This window comes from Heterocephalus glaber, unplaced genomic scaffold (genome assembly GCF_053883595.1).
Source record: "Heterocephalus glaber isolate CG9 unplaced genomic scaffold, H.glaber_assembly_v1.0 deba00001465, whole genome shotgun sequence".
Classification (NCBI taxonomy): Eukaryota; Metazoa; Chordata; class Mammalia; order Rodentia; family Bathyergidae; genus Heterocephalus; species Heterocephalus glaber.
The window spans coordinates 10,450,152-10,463,738 of record NW_028258312.1 but is presented as its reverse complement, the minus strand read 5'-3'; the positions used below and the strand labels follow the sequence as shown (position 1 = coordinate 10,463,738).

General features: G+C 32.7%; 1 pseudogene; it reads right to left on the bottom strand.

Annotated features, from left to right (window-relative positions):
- Window positions 1-8,098: 8,098 nt before the first annotated feature.
- LOC147826571 (U2 spliceosomal RNA) lies at window positions 8,099-8,207 on the bottom strand (annotated as a pseudogene).
- Between the last annotated feature and the right edge of the window lie 5,380 nt (window positions 8,208-13,587).

Sequence of the window (13,587 nt, the reverse complement as noted above, 5' to 3'; positions counted from 1 at the left end):
TATACAAGTCATGCTGCATTTGATTTGATCTAAATATGGTTTGTAAGTAATTTCTCTTTGAAAAACTTTGTCATAATATTGTAGAGAAACCCTTACTCTAACGTACATTAATATTAGGCATTCAGCCCCCAGTTTATATTCATAAAATGAGTATCACTAAGCATTGTCTTTCCGTTGGTAATTATGAATACTGATTTTTCATCATTAATCACTATAAGAGAATCCTTTTTTGTACTACATATGTAATACAATCACATGTTATGTTTTCCAAAATCCCCAGAAATTTTTCTTTCAGGTAAGTGGTTTATCTACCAAATAAACAATAGTGTTTTCAATATCGATGAACATTCTTTAATTATTATAAATGAGACTGGTGAGAAATGTATTTTTAGCAATCACACATGTTTATAAAAAGTCTTTGTCTTTGATGAGGAGAAATCTTTCTATGGCAATAGTGAGAGTCAATAGTGAGCTGCTACATTTTGTTACTTGAAAGGAAATGATTTTTCGTTTCTACTCATAGTTCTTAGAAAACCATTTGCATAATATATTTTGACCAGCTTTCTTTTTAAAGCAACTGTATCTTCATCATTAAAAGATTTTAATTTGGGAAATAAGGAAATAAATAATTTAACATTTTAATTACTTATTTTCACATTGACCAACATTTCCTTAAAATATTTTTAAGTCCTATATTACACAATAAGATAAAATCAATCTAAACACACACACACACAAGCATAATACTGGAGTTATTTCTTGGCATAAGAAATATGCTCAATTATAATGTAAGCTCTGGTCACACAGAAAGTTTTGCTGGCCATTTCCTATGCAGAAAGAGGGATGAGGTGAGGGGAAGATGGACTATAAGATAAATTGTATATTGCAGCCAAACAACCATAACATGATTCACAGGATTTATTTCAGGTCCAACACACTGCTCTAAAAGTACCCATATTACTTTAGGTATAGTTGCAGATGACATATATATATATATATATAACTTTTATTCATTTCCAAATTTTCATTGTGTAAATGAATACAGGGAGTATAGTAATTCACTGCTTATCAGAAATTCAGTGCTTATTTATTTGAAATCTTTAAATACAATAACTAAAAAAGGTATCATTAATCCTTTTCTCTATTTACTTATACCCATGCTGGAAACAGAAAAAAAATCACCTTACAACATCTAAGTTCTCCTTGGATTATACTTGAAGGAAATTGAGTTTAGAACAATTAGTTCTTAGTATTGAAATCTCATTGCATAAGTGGCTTTACCTGGTAACACATGCAGACATATTTGAATTTAGTTTCCAGTCACCCTATAGATATTGGGATACGTGTCTGCATGATAGTTGATCTGTTTGCATAAAAATATGGATGCTACTTGAAGTTTGAATGACAAATGTTGATAGATGCTTTAGTGATTATAAAAATAATTTAAGAGAAAATATTGGGTATGAACAAGGGAAACGTTAAACACATTTAAAGGTTTAGTAGTACCTCATTAAATGACCCAAATTTTGTAGACAACATTCATTTTCATCTACAATTCAGCTATAGTAGCAAAGGTGAATATGTAATATACCAAACATAAATGAATATTTCATCATCCTAGACATGTGATATTTAAATTCTTTTGACATTAAAGACAAAAGGAACAATATTTTACTTTTCAGAAGATATGGTGATATGTTAAGAGGGAGGAAAAAGGAAATAATGAATCAAAGTAGAAGTGGGTTATAAGTATTTATCATGCAATTTCATCCAAGTAGATGAGAGAGAGAGAGAGAGAGAGAGAGAGAGAGAGAGAGAGAGAGAGAGAGAAGCAGAAAAGGACAGAGACAGAGAGATACAAATAGAAAGAGATCAATATTTGCATATTGAAGCACAATTAATATAAACATATTATATAGTATTTCATTCCCAGAGCACACTAGAATGGATGAATCACAACAATTACAAGAGGATATTTATGACTCTGCTACCAGCATCATAGTCTTAGAATCCCAAATTTGAAGCACTCATCCTTCTGTTCTGAAGGCTTTCTAAAGTGCATTCAATTGTCCTCCTTTGGTAATTGACATGAGGACTGTAGCTAGTCACCTCCAAATAGCAACTGTTGATGCCCTCATAGATCTACAAATGTTCTTTGACATCCATGCCAGCATCCAGTTTTGGTAAGCTTTATGTTCATGGCCTCTACCCTCTTTCAAGGGTAACTCTGACATAATATGGGAAAATCAACCTCATCTACCACATTTAAAATATTATCAGATCACAAGTAGAAAAAAATTTACACTACAATTTTCTATTGTTTAATCTGACAATCAAATGATCCATTTGATTACTTTTATCTTCTGTGCAGATATTTGGTGTGAGATCCTAAGATGAGCTATATACATTTATCAATCTTCAAATTTTTTCCTGCATTTTCCACTCTAGGACACTCTCACAGGTCCTTTACAATTAGTTTCTTCCTGTTCATTCATGTGATCTGAAAGTTTAACTACTAATTCCTTGGGGTAAGAAGTCTCAGTTTAGGGAGAAACCATTGCTAATCAGCATCCAGTCATTGTCCCTAAAATAATGATTTCTTTCTGTCCACATCAATCAAAAAATAGGCACATGTAATAATTTATACTTTTTCATTGATCTGATATGCCTATTACAGAAGTGATGATTTATTAATTAAATTTTACAGATTAAAAATAAAAATATAACACTAATCTATATGACTTATTCTTGTAAATGAAGACAAGTAAATTATATAATTAACTTAATTCTAGAAGATTATGGTTGAATAAAGTAGTAAAAGAAACAGAAACAAAGGAAAAAGAATCTGGCTGGGTAGCAAGTAAGACCTGAGGGATTGATGATCTGATGGGAAAGGAAGGAATCTGGGGGTTCAGTGGCATTGAAGGACAAATATGATGGGATAAGTAAAAAGTAGATGATTGTGGCAAGATAGTTCTAAATCCCATCAATTTTAATTTGAGTACTAATGAGCCTGAGAAAAACAGGATCGATACTATTGTGAAAAATAGAGTACACATTGTATATTATAGTGTGTATAAATATAAAAATGAGTAGATGTTAGGTTCCAAAAACATGACTCAGTGGTTTGGAAGCATCTTGTACTTCTGCATCTTTTATGCAGAAGGCATGGTATTCATATTCAGATCTAACAGGAGAAGATGGGCCTGAGCAGCATATCTTTTATTTTTGTCAGACTTTTCAGAATCTTCTGGCTGACTTACACAAACATGCATGCACTGCTATTATTTATACATATATATTTACTATGTCAGACAAGCTCTCATTCCTATTCCTAGCTGCAAGAGAGCTTAGAAATTCAGCATTTGACTTTTCAGCATCTATTATACTGGTTGGCAAAAAGAAGATGCATAGAATCAATGTTGGGTGAGAGGACTGATAATGTCTTCCATGGACATCAGCTGCTTTACTATTAACTCAACAATAAACAACCTTGTGAGTTTTCACTCAAAAGATAAATACATGCTCCAAGGGTGATCAATGCCCGCTAACGGGCAAATACGATTGTGTAAAAACTCCAAATGGAAATAACCATCCATTATTTTGAGCAGTTAATTCAAGTTGGTAAAATCTAGGACCTTTAAAATTCTCTGGATAATGAAAGCACACAAATAAAATAATGTTTAAATAATAGTAATATATAAAGTTCAATTGGAGCATAAGACAAAAGATTCTCTTTCTTTTTATAATATACTCTATAAATTTAATGAGAAATACATGCTTCTTACTAATCATAGACTTTGGAATCAATGATCATAGTTCTCAGATATTAACTTTTTAAAAAATAGACCAAAAAGTGGAATATCTTCTTACACTTTTTCACCCTTTTCTGGAGTCACTCAGAAAGGGCTTCAATTTTATAGCAGGAATATTTGAAAAGTAAGAATTTTCTTCATCAGATGAGTACTCTTTATTCTTTACTCTGATAACAAGAATGTAAACAGTACTAACTTTGTCTTTACTATTGATGAAAAAGGATTAACAGAGCAGTAGTATGAAAATATTGCTATCACCACAATTTTTTCTAAAGACTTTTCCTCAGATATCATATCCTGTGTCTGTTTTAAGTTTGATCATGGCCAAAGAAACACTGTTGAGAAAGCTGAAAATGAATCTTGTACACTCTCCACACCCAGGACTTGCTCTTATTTGTTTGGTTCCACTACACACTGGGGTGTATACTGCTTCAACATGTCCATTTGAGCCTATTTTGAGTTCAAGGAAGAATCAAAAGTGGGGGTATATATATTCTCTTTAACACATTGGTGTCTGGGAATATAATTCACATTTGCAAGAACCAAAATAATCAGAATATGAGACAAACTACATAACCAATTTCATCATCAATTGTAATGAATGATTTAAAAATTAATTACATATTCTGTCTCCCTTTTTCTCTGTCTTTCTCTCTGTATCTCTCTCCTTTAGAATTATAAATAAATGATTGAAAGACAATTTTCTTCATTTTTGCATTATGGAAAAATTTTCAGATAAAATCTATGGTGCCTAGTTACATTTGAATTGGAGCATGATATCAATAAAAAGTAATTTTTGTAAATTTCCAAAGTGATGCATGAGATATACTAAAAATCAGTCATTGCTCATCTCAAATTCTAATTCTACAAGGTGCTATGCATTTTTCTTTGTTAATCTGGTTATCCACACTTGAAGGGAGCCTTATCCTATCTTTTCCTCCAAGGATTTGTAGCATTTGAAGCAAAAAAGAAGGTATTACTGAATGCTAAGCTATTTTGATTCACATTTCTTGAGAAAAATTAAGGTTTATGGCATTAGATGGAAAAAGGACTCTTTTTCTTAACATAATAGATCTGTATGATCCAAGGAGTGAGAATCAGGGAAAAAAGCATGAACGCATTTTCTAAGAGGCAGAGGGAAGGAGAGTCACCATTCAATGGGTGCTAAGTAAGTTTGTGGCTTTTGAACAGGGGACAGGCTTTGCAGCTCTCCTGATTTTATTGTTCATCATAAACACACTAACCAGAACAGAATTGGGCTGAGACTACTTCAGTGAAAACTATAACATGGGACTATTCATCCTGAAGAACAGCACTGAGTGGTCCCCTAAAATACACTTGAAATCACTAATATGCTTGTAAAGCCTTGGAGAGGAAAATGCGTCATGAAAAATTTAAGGCTTCTTATTAACCTTGGCTAGGGAGATCTCAGAGCTTCCCTGTGGCTTATTTAGATAAATGCTAAGGCTTGATGTTTCCATCACCTAGAGGAGAAAAGTGTACTCGTTCTTTGAGTGTTAATACCAGAGGAGAGATGGCTCAGCTTTGATTTTAGTGGGCCCCTAGATACCCCTGTGTTTGAGGCTTGGGATAAGACCTGCAGGCACTATTGCTGGAGTCTTTAAGAGGAAAGGCATGGTAGAAATCAGGCCATTGGGTCTGTGCCTTTGAAGGGGATCATGGGAACATGGTCTCGCCCACTGTCTCATACTTTGCTTCCTGGCTTTGCTCCACCACACATTCTCAATCATTATTTACCACCTTGCCCCTGGCTCAAGAACAATGCCGCCAACTAGCCATAGACTGAAAAAAAAGTGATATTTACACACCATGGGGTTCTACTCTACATAAAGAAGATAAACATCAGTTATTTGTAGGAAAATGGATCTTGATATCATAATATTAAGTGAAATAAATCAGACACACAGGCTAAATATCAAGTGGTTCCTCTTATATGAGAAACCAAAGGTAAAAATAAAGAGCAAAATAAAAAATAGACAATAGAAGATAGGGAAATAGATTATTCTCAAAGGGGGAAGGGATCAAGAGATTGAGGAAGAGTTGGGGGAGGGAAGATATAAGAGATGAAAAGAGGAACTGGGATGTGTTACATACATGCATCAACTCCACACAAGAATTGTGAACATTGTGTACTGCAAACGTGTATGAAAAATTAGGAAGGGGATCAAAGGAAGTAGGCAGGGATGGAAAGGAAGCAGGGTGACAAAAATTAAGATATTTTCTGTACATGCACCAACTTCCCACAAGAAATGTAAACACATGTATTTCACACGTGTTTTAAAAAACTAAAAAAAAGTTTGGTACTACAAGTGTTTTAAATTTTTTTTATTTCAAGATTTTAGAACATTTACATATACATCTCAATATATAGAACACAAATATAAAGAAGAAATTGCTGCATTGTTGGATTGTTGCATTGTTGCATTGTTACCTAAGCTTGTAAGTTTTGTCTTGAGACAGCATGTGCTTTTATAAAACCCAATTCTCACACTGTAATAACTAATCTGTCTCTGAGAAAAATTTAATAAAATTGATTTTAGGTTCATCGTATTTAATGCACTTGTTGCTCTACATTATAACATATTTCGCCACTGAGATATTTCATGGCATGTTCTTCCAACTTACCTTTAATGTTGATATGGTCTTTTGGATTTGGAACAGCCTGGAGTAAATGTGCAGGCTATACAGTTCTAAAGGAGAAGTATGAGCAAACATCATGTCCACCTTTTAACAATGCATCCGTCAGTCTCTTCTGAGACTGATTTAAATGCATTTCAATGTTCAAGTCAATATGAATGTGAAGACTTTTAAATAAATTCATTGTGTTTATCTGAATCTGAGATCATACCATACATGTTTATTTGAATATGTGATGTGCAAACAATCAAATAAATGCTCTGTGTGGATTTATGTCATTCTGTGATACCGTATTCAAATAAAAGTCTCCAATATTTATAGCAATTCAAGAATGTAAACTAGCAAGTGTATTTCTTTTGTTCTCTATAAAACCTGAATAGATTATAATTTCTTCACCTGAGTGATAAATACATCATGTAACAACCAGATGAGACTAGGTTACATAACCACATGCAAAAAATGATATACTTTAAAATTATTTTGTAATTTAAATCTACTCTTCCCAAATGAACCTTATCTCTGGAAAGGTAGTTCTTTTTGGTTATTGTAACCATTAGAATCATCAATTGTAATAGCCTAATAAATTTGGCTATATCAAGTAATACTGATTATGAAAGAAAGAACTGTGAGATAGTTACCCATATAGTGATTGTGGACACAAAGAAGTAGGATGGAACTCACACTACTGCCTCGCATAAGAATACTTTGATATTATACTAAGGAGAATAATGACAAATATTTTCTGAAGAAATATACATCCCAACTCAAGACAGGATTGGATGTTTGTTTTATTACATCAAATAAACAGCTACATAAAAATAATGATGGAGACATACTCATCATTCTGAGCATCACACACACACACACACCTAAACTGCCTACAATAATTCATAGAATAAGAAATGATCCATTAAAGTACCTTAGAGATATTCTAGCTATGCCAAATAAACTTGATTTTTGATAAAATGATGTTGATACAAATATAGTTATACTGATGTTTGAAGCCCAGTTTTAACATTTTTAACCATTGTAACATTGATTACATTAAAACAATGCTATCAAATATACTACTTAGCCATAAAGAGGAATAAATTTGAGTCATTTGTAGGATAATACATGGATACTAAGACCATAAATAGGAGCAATAAATTAGACAAAGAAGGCTAAATATTGCATAGTTTGTCTTATATGAGAGACTCAAAATAAAAATAATTTAAAGAGCAAAATAAAAGAGAGATTGTAGGAAACAGGGAGGTTATCTTTGCAGAGACGTGAAGGGGCTTGGGAGAAGAGGGGAGAGAGGAGGTGGGGAAAAGTAAAATGATCAATATTTGATAAGTATATATGATCAATATTTGATAAGTATTTTGTAAGTATAAAAATGACCAATATTTGATAAGTATAAGGATAAGGATGATTACAATTACTATCTATCACAAACATATAATAAGAACCTATAAAGCACCAGAAGCTCAATTAAAAATTTTATGATAAAAACAAGAATATCTCCAGAATACATGAGTAAAACAATAAAATAATTTTATTTTTAAGTTTTGAGACTTTTTGTGTTTGGAATGAGAATGATAGGAAAATTTGTGAAGTACCTCATTGCATAAATGGCTTTGATGGAATTCTTGATTTCAAAGAAATAACTAAAATATTTCTAAAGGAGATTTCTTATTAAGGCAAAGAATGCTACCACACTTGATCTTAGCCAAAAGGCCAAGAAGCCACAAGGAATGCTACCTATGGCAACCTGGGCACTGACGCAGCAAGGGTTGGTACTCAATTTAAGAAGCTGAAGGCAATCAGGCCAATGATCCCTTGCTATAGTGGCCATAGGAAATACAATGTTCTCTAGAGGAATATGGAATTTTCCAGTAGTGTTCACATGTCTCTATCTTTACACACATAGACACAGCACCCAGACACACAAATCACATATGTAAAAACATGCATGCACGCATGCACACATTCCCACACTCGTTCCACCTTACTCTCCATATTCCTAAATTAATCTTCCCTGCATTAGGACTACATTAGCATTCTTCTGTATCCCTACCTTCCTTCTACTGCATAGGCATTCCAGAATATACACTGATCTGCATATTAAGTAGCCTTTACTAAGATGCATGAGTGATGGAAACTGCTGTATTTATTTTGCTCATTGTTATGTCCTCCACCTAGCCCAGTACCTGGAATCCTAGTGGGTGGTAGATGTTTGATGAATGGTGTAATTAATTTATTTACACACTGTCTTAGTTTCCTGTCACCGAGACACAATACCCAATACCCACAACTCTAAGGAGGAACAAATTTAGTTTGGCTCATGCTTTGTAGAGGTTTCAATTCATAGTCGGTTGGCTGGAAGTCAGGGAAGCATGGCAGAGGAGAAAGAACAAGAGATCAAGAAAGACAAAGAGATCAAGGCAGGAACAGGGAAGAGTTAGACCCAGACCACACCCCTCTGTAACCCACCTTTTCTGAGGAGATCTCTAACAAGTAACCTGTAAGCTCCCATAATCCAATCACCTACCCAAAGTCCTGCCTATGAGTGCATGAGCCTTTGGGGATACACCTAGATATAAACCCTAACACCCAACATCCATGTGATTGGGGAAGTTGGAGTAACACAATGGTAAATGTGTAAACTACTAGAAATTCCCTCTCAGTATGGTGCTAAGCAGTTCTGGATTTTTCTATCACTCATTATTGCACATGTCTGAGCTTCTGAGGACCACATTCTGTTTTGACACAGTGAAGAAACTGGGTCAAATGACAAGTAAGATCTATTTAGATCTAGGATTTAATGATTCTTTAGGTCTCATCTGAAAATTTTATCCCGTCATCAAATTAATCTTACCAAAAAATCATTAAGCTGTTGAACTGCACAATACTTGTGACTGCAGACTGATTTGCTGTTAAAGACTTGTTTCTCTATCAGTATCTACTTTTATTAAATCTGACATTAGAATTCAAAGTTCATCAACATTTTACTTTCATTTAATTTATATATACTGGTTGACAGTTTTGTTGTATCTAAAAATATCATTAATAAACAACAAATTATCCATTTTCTATATAATGAGTCTCTAAACATGATAATTTACACAGCTAAATGTACATTATTTGGGTAATTAATTGGTGTTTCTAATTACAAAAGATGATTTATCTTCCTTTTCATTGTATGATTGTGTTGTATCATGGGAAATTGTATTAGCTATCATACATGTGAATATTTTGATCAATGATCACTTGTTTATTGATATGTAACTAGATGTTTCTTATACTATTAGTTTAATATTTTAACTATATTAACTATATTTTAACTAATGCAAATATTGTTTTGATAGGATAATGCTTTTTTGCAAGTTATTATGTTTCTTATCCAGTAACATAATAGCTTTCCTCTAAATTAGCCTGTGCTTATATATCTGTATTATAGTGTTCTCAGCCCTGTTATTATACTTTTATACATTTCTCTAACTTTCTTATGCAACGTCCAAATAAAATATGCTAAAGTAATTGAACAGAATGGAAATAATGCACAAAGTATTTAGTAAAATGTAGTTTTAAAATGCCAGTTACACATATCTTAAAATAATTTATAAAACATCTAAAGTGTATTGATATTTTAAGGTGTTCCCTAAACTTCACAAGATTATACTCCATAAAAAATTAAGAGTTTAGGAAATATCCCAAGTCCATTTAAATATTGGAAATTATAAATAATATCGTCTAACTTTTCTACATAGTTCCCAGTGTTTGATTTGTTTTTCAAGTTATGGTGACAGATTATGCTGAGTCATCTCCCTTTTCTGCTTTTTATGGCACTTCGTTGTTTTAAATGACAGCTGAGGTTAGAGAATATTGTTAACTTCTGTTCGTGCTTGCATGCTATCGGTTGAAAAAATCTTTACAAGTATATGGTATAGATTATGCATTTAAATTTCACACATAGCCATTTTTCAAGTGATCATAATGAAGGAGCTTCTTCCTTTTATCTCACAGGAAACCTCCCTTTCCACGGGGAAATGAAACCCATTCAAAGACCTACCAGATGTCCACACATGCTGCGGATAGTTCTTACCATATGTGCTATAAAGACCAACAGTCTAAGACACTTTCAACTTTAACTCTGAGTTTCCTGTCCTTGATCAGTTTGAACTACACTCCTTACATTACTCTGAATCAAATGTAATTCCTGTGACTTACATCCTGAAGGTCGTACTTTAAAATAAGTGGTCAGTAATTATTCATTCATTTTCCATTCGCTGAGGTAACATTATTCATAATGACTCCATTTGGGATTCATATGGAATACAGTCCATAATTCCAACATGCAATGATATACCTTTTGTGGCCTCACGATCTGTTTATTGTCTGTAGAAGAATTAAACTCGTCAAATAAAAAAGTCATTTTGATGTTGTCACAGGGATGTATTTTACTCCTATGTTGGGCTCAATAGGACAAAATTTTTTACTACATATAAATAAACTATACACTTCAGTCGTGTGACCGACATTCTTTAAACTTGTGTGGAAAGTAAGGATTTGTATATGAATCAGAGAAGTAGAGAGATATGGTACCAATGCTGCTCTATGACAATTTCTTTTTTCCAATTATTTTGGGGCCAACGAAAGACAAAAAATTTTACAATTTAGAAGTCAGATCAGTTTTAATAAATAAATTATATTAAATTTTAATAGGGAAATGAAGATTTACCTCAATCATTTAAGAAGATTCAAATATAACTTCAGTAAGAATTTGATTATACCTACAATGTCAGAAACCAGAAAATAATTTTAAAATTGTGCAGCTTTCCCACAGAAAACAATTCTCATTTTCAACAATGGCCCCTTTTCTTGATTTCAGTTTTATTTCTGCCTTCTTAGCTTTATAAAGGAAATTTTAACATCAACCAAGAATGAATGGACTTGAATTGCATTGTCATTGAACTCTCCTGTAGAAATTCAAGAGGTGGATTACGGCGCAATTGTGATCCAAAGATTGTTTTCTGAAAAGTTCTCTTGAATTATGCATAAATGACATTTGGATTCTGCTGTATGAAGTTTATAATTCGGATTGGTATTTAAATATTAATGAGTTGTTTTGGAAATTTTACCGAAATGACAATGACCAGTCAGGATAACTGGACAAGGATCCTTATAAATATAGGTGGTGCTTAAACAATTTGACTTGATGTTGTCTGTTTGGAATACTTCATCCTGTTTGTTGCATTGTTAATTAGTATGTGGAAGACAATTGAAAAAGCACTCTCAGACTGTAAAAATGCCATATATAAAAGCAGAGTACCTGAGTGAAATGATAAAAACTGATACAACAGAACAGTTTTTGACTTGATTGAGAACTGATTCATGTAAAAAAATATTATAAATTCAAACACTGAGAGAATTACATTGACATCTTATAAATTATCGAAAACACACTGAAAAGAGAAAAGAAGTGAAAGGAAAGTTAAGAAATCTGACGATTAATGTTTTTTCAGTGTATGACTGTCTTCAGAGCCTAAAGGAAAGGAATGAATTCATGTTTAACTGCAGAGACAATGTTTAACTACATAACCAACACAATAATTTTAAAATATTATTTAATTTTTATTACTTTAAGGAAACATCCAATTCAACAATTCAGGAGTTACGGAAAGTTCTGAATTCTTCACTATTATTTAAATTTATGATTCATCAAGCTAGTTACTATTCAAGTTAGATAGTCCTACACAGGTTCAAAAAGAACTATAAAGGTAGTATGACTAATTCTAATGTGGTATGTAAGAAAATCTAAAGAGTTATGAAAGTTACAGCTAGAATTTCTACCCAAACTGGGTCCTCGTTATACTCTTTCCATTAAATTTTCCAGAGGCCCAAAGCTTTAGTCCATTAAAAAAACTGTTAACATGCTTTAGGGACTCAATATCTCAAAGCCAAGAGTTGATAATAACAGGTGATAAAACTAAAAATTAAGTGCAATGTTATGCCCTTCCATGAATCCCTAAAAGTTAGAAAGCCTAATTTCTTATTACTACCCTTAAACAGTTGAACATTTTTAAGTCCTCTGAATACAATCCTTTCACCTTATGTGAAAAGAAAGTAAGGTCAGAGAAACTGAATGACTCTCCCCATCTCATAAGTAGTTGGTGAATCCCGATTCTGAGAGTCAGGTCTCAGAACTGTACTTCCAATACTTATTTCTCTTTAGCTCTACTTCCATCTTTTAACTGCCTCTTAAAATTGCCAATGACTTATTTCAAGGGTACCTCTCAGGAAATCCTGTGATTCTTTCCCATAAAATAAGACTTATTTTTTTTAATTTCTCAGATTTTGTTTAATGGAAGGTTACTTTCTAGGTCACCAAGAGGGTTTTTCTAAATATCAAGGAATCACTTCTTTATATTCTTTCATATCATCCTTTTCTATCGTCACTATACCATGCTTACAGTAAGCTAACAAGTACTTATCCATAACTCTAATATCCACAGCTCTGTGTTAAGCAACTGTTATAAGTAAATCAATCACCTAGATTTATGGGCTCACAAGCCTTATTATACCTTTTTTTTTTTTTACTCAGTTTACACCTTTACATCATTTTACACCTTTATAGTGCACCTTTGTATTGACACCAGTTTATTGTATTAGTTTCTGTACTGTCTGTCCCTCCAGTATTTCTCTTTCCAAAATAAATACTACTGAAGTAATGTCAATTATTCTCCTATTCAAAATCTTCATTAACTCATACACTCAAATTCCACCACAACCTTTTATTTTTCACGTATAGTAACTATTTTTTCTTTATTTTTACCTGATACATGAAAACCTGCATCTTTACATATTAATGGGTTTCTTTGTAGTCTTTTGACACATGAATGTATTGTATAATGTTTAAATCAGGTTAAACTGATCTATCACTTGAAATATTTATGATTTTTTTTTTTTGGAGATAAACTTTCAAAATCCCCTTATTGAGCTTTTCGGAATATACAAAACATTATCCTTCTGTGTAGACACTCCACCATGCAGTAGCAAACTAGAAGCTCTTGCTGCTATCTTAGTGTGAATTAGTAATCATAAATGGACCTTTCCACATCCCTCTTCC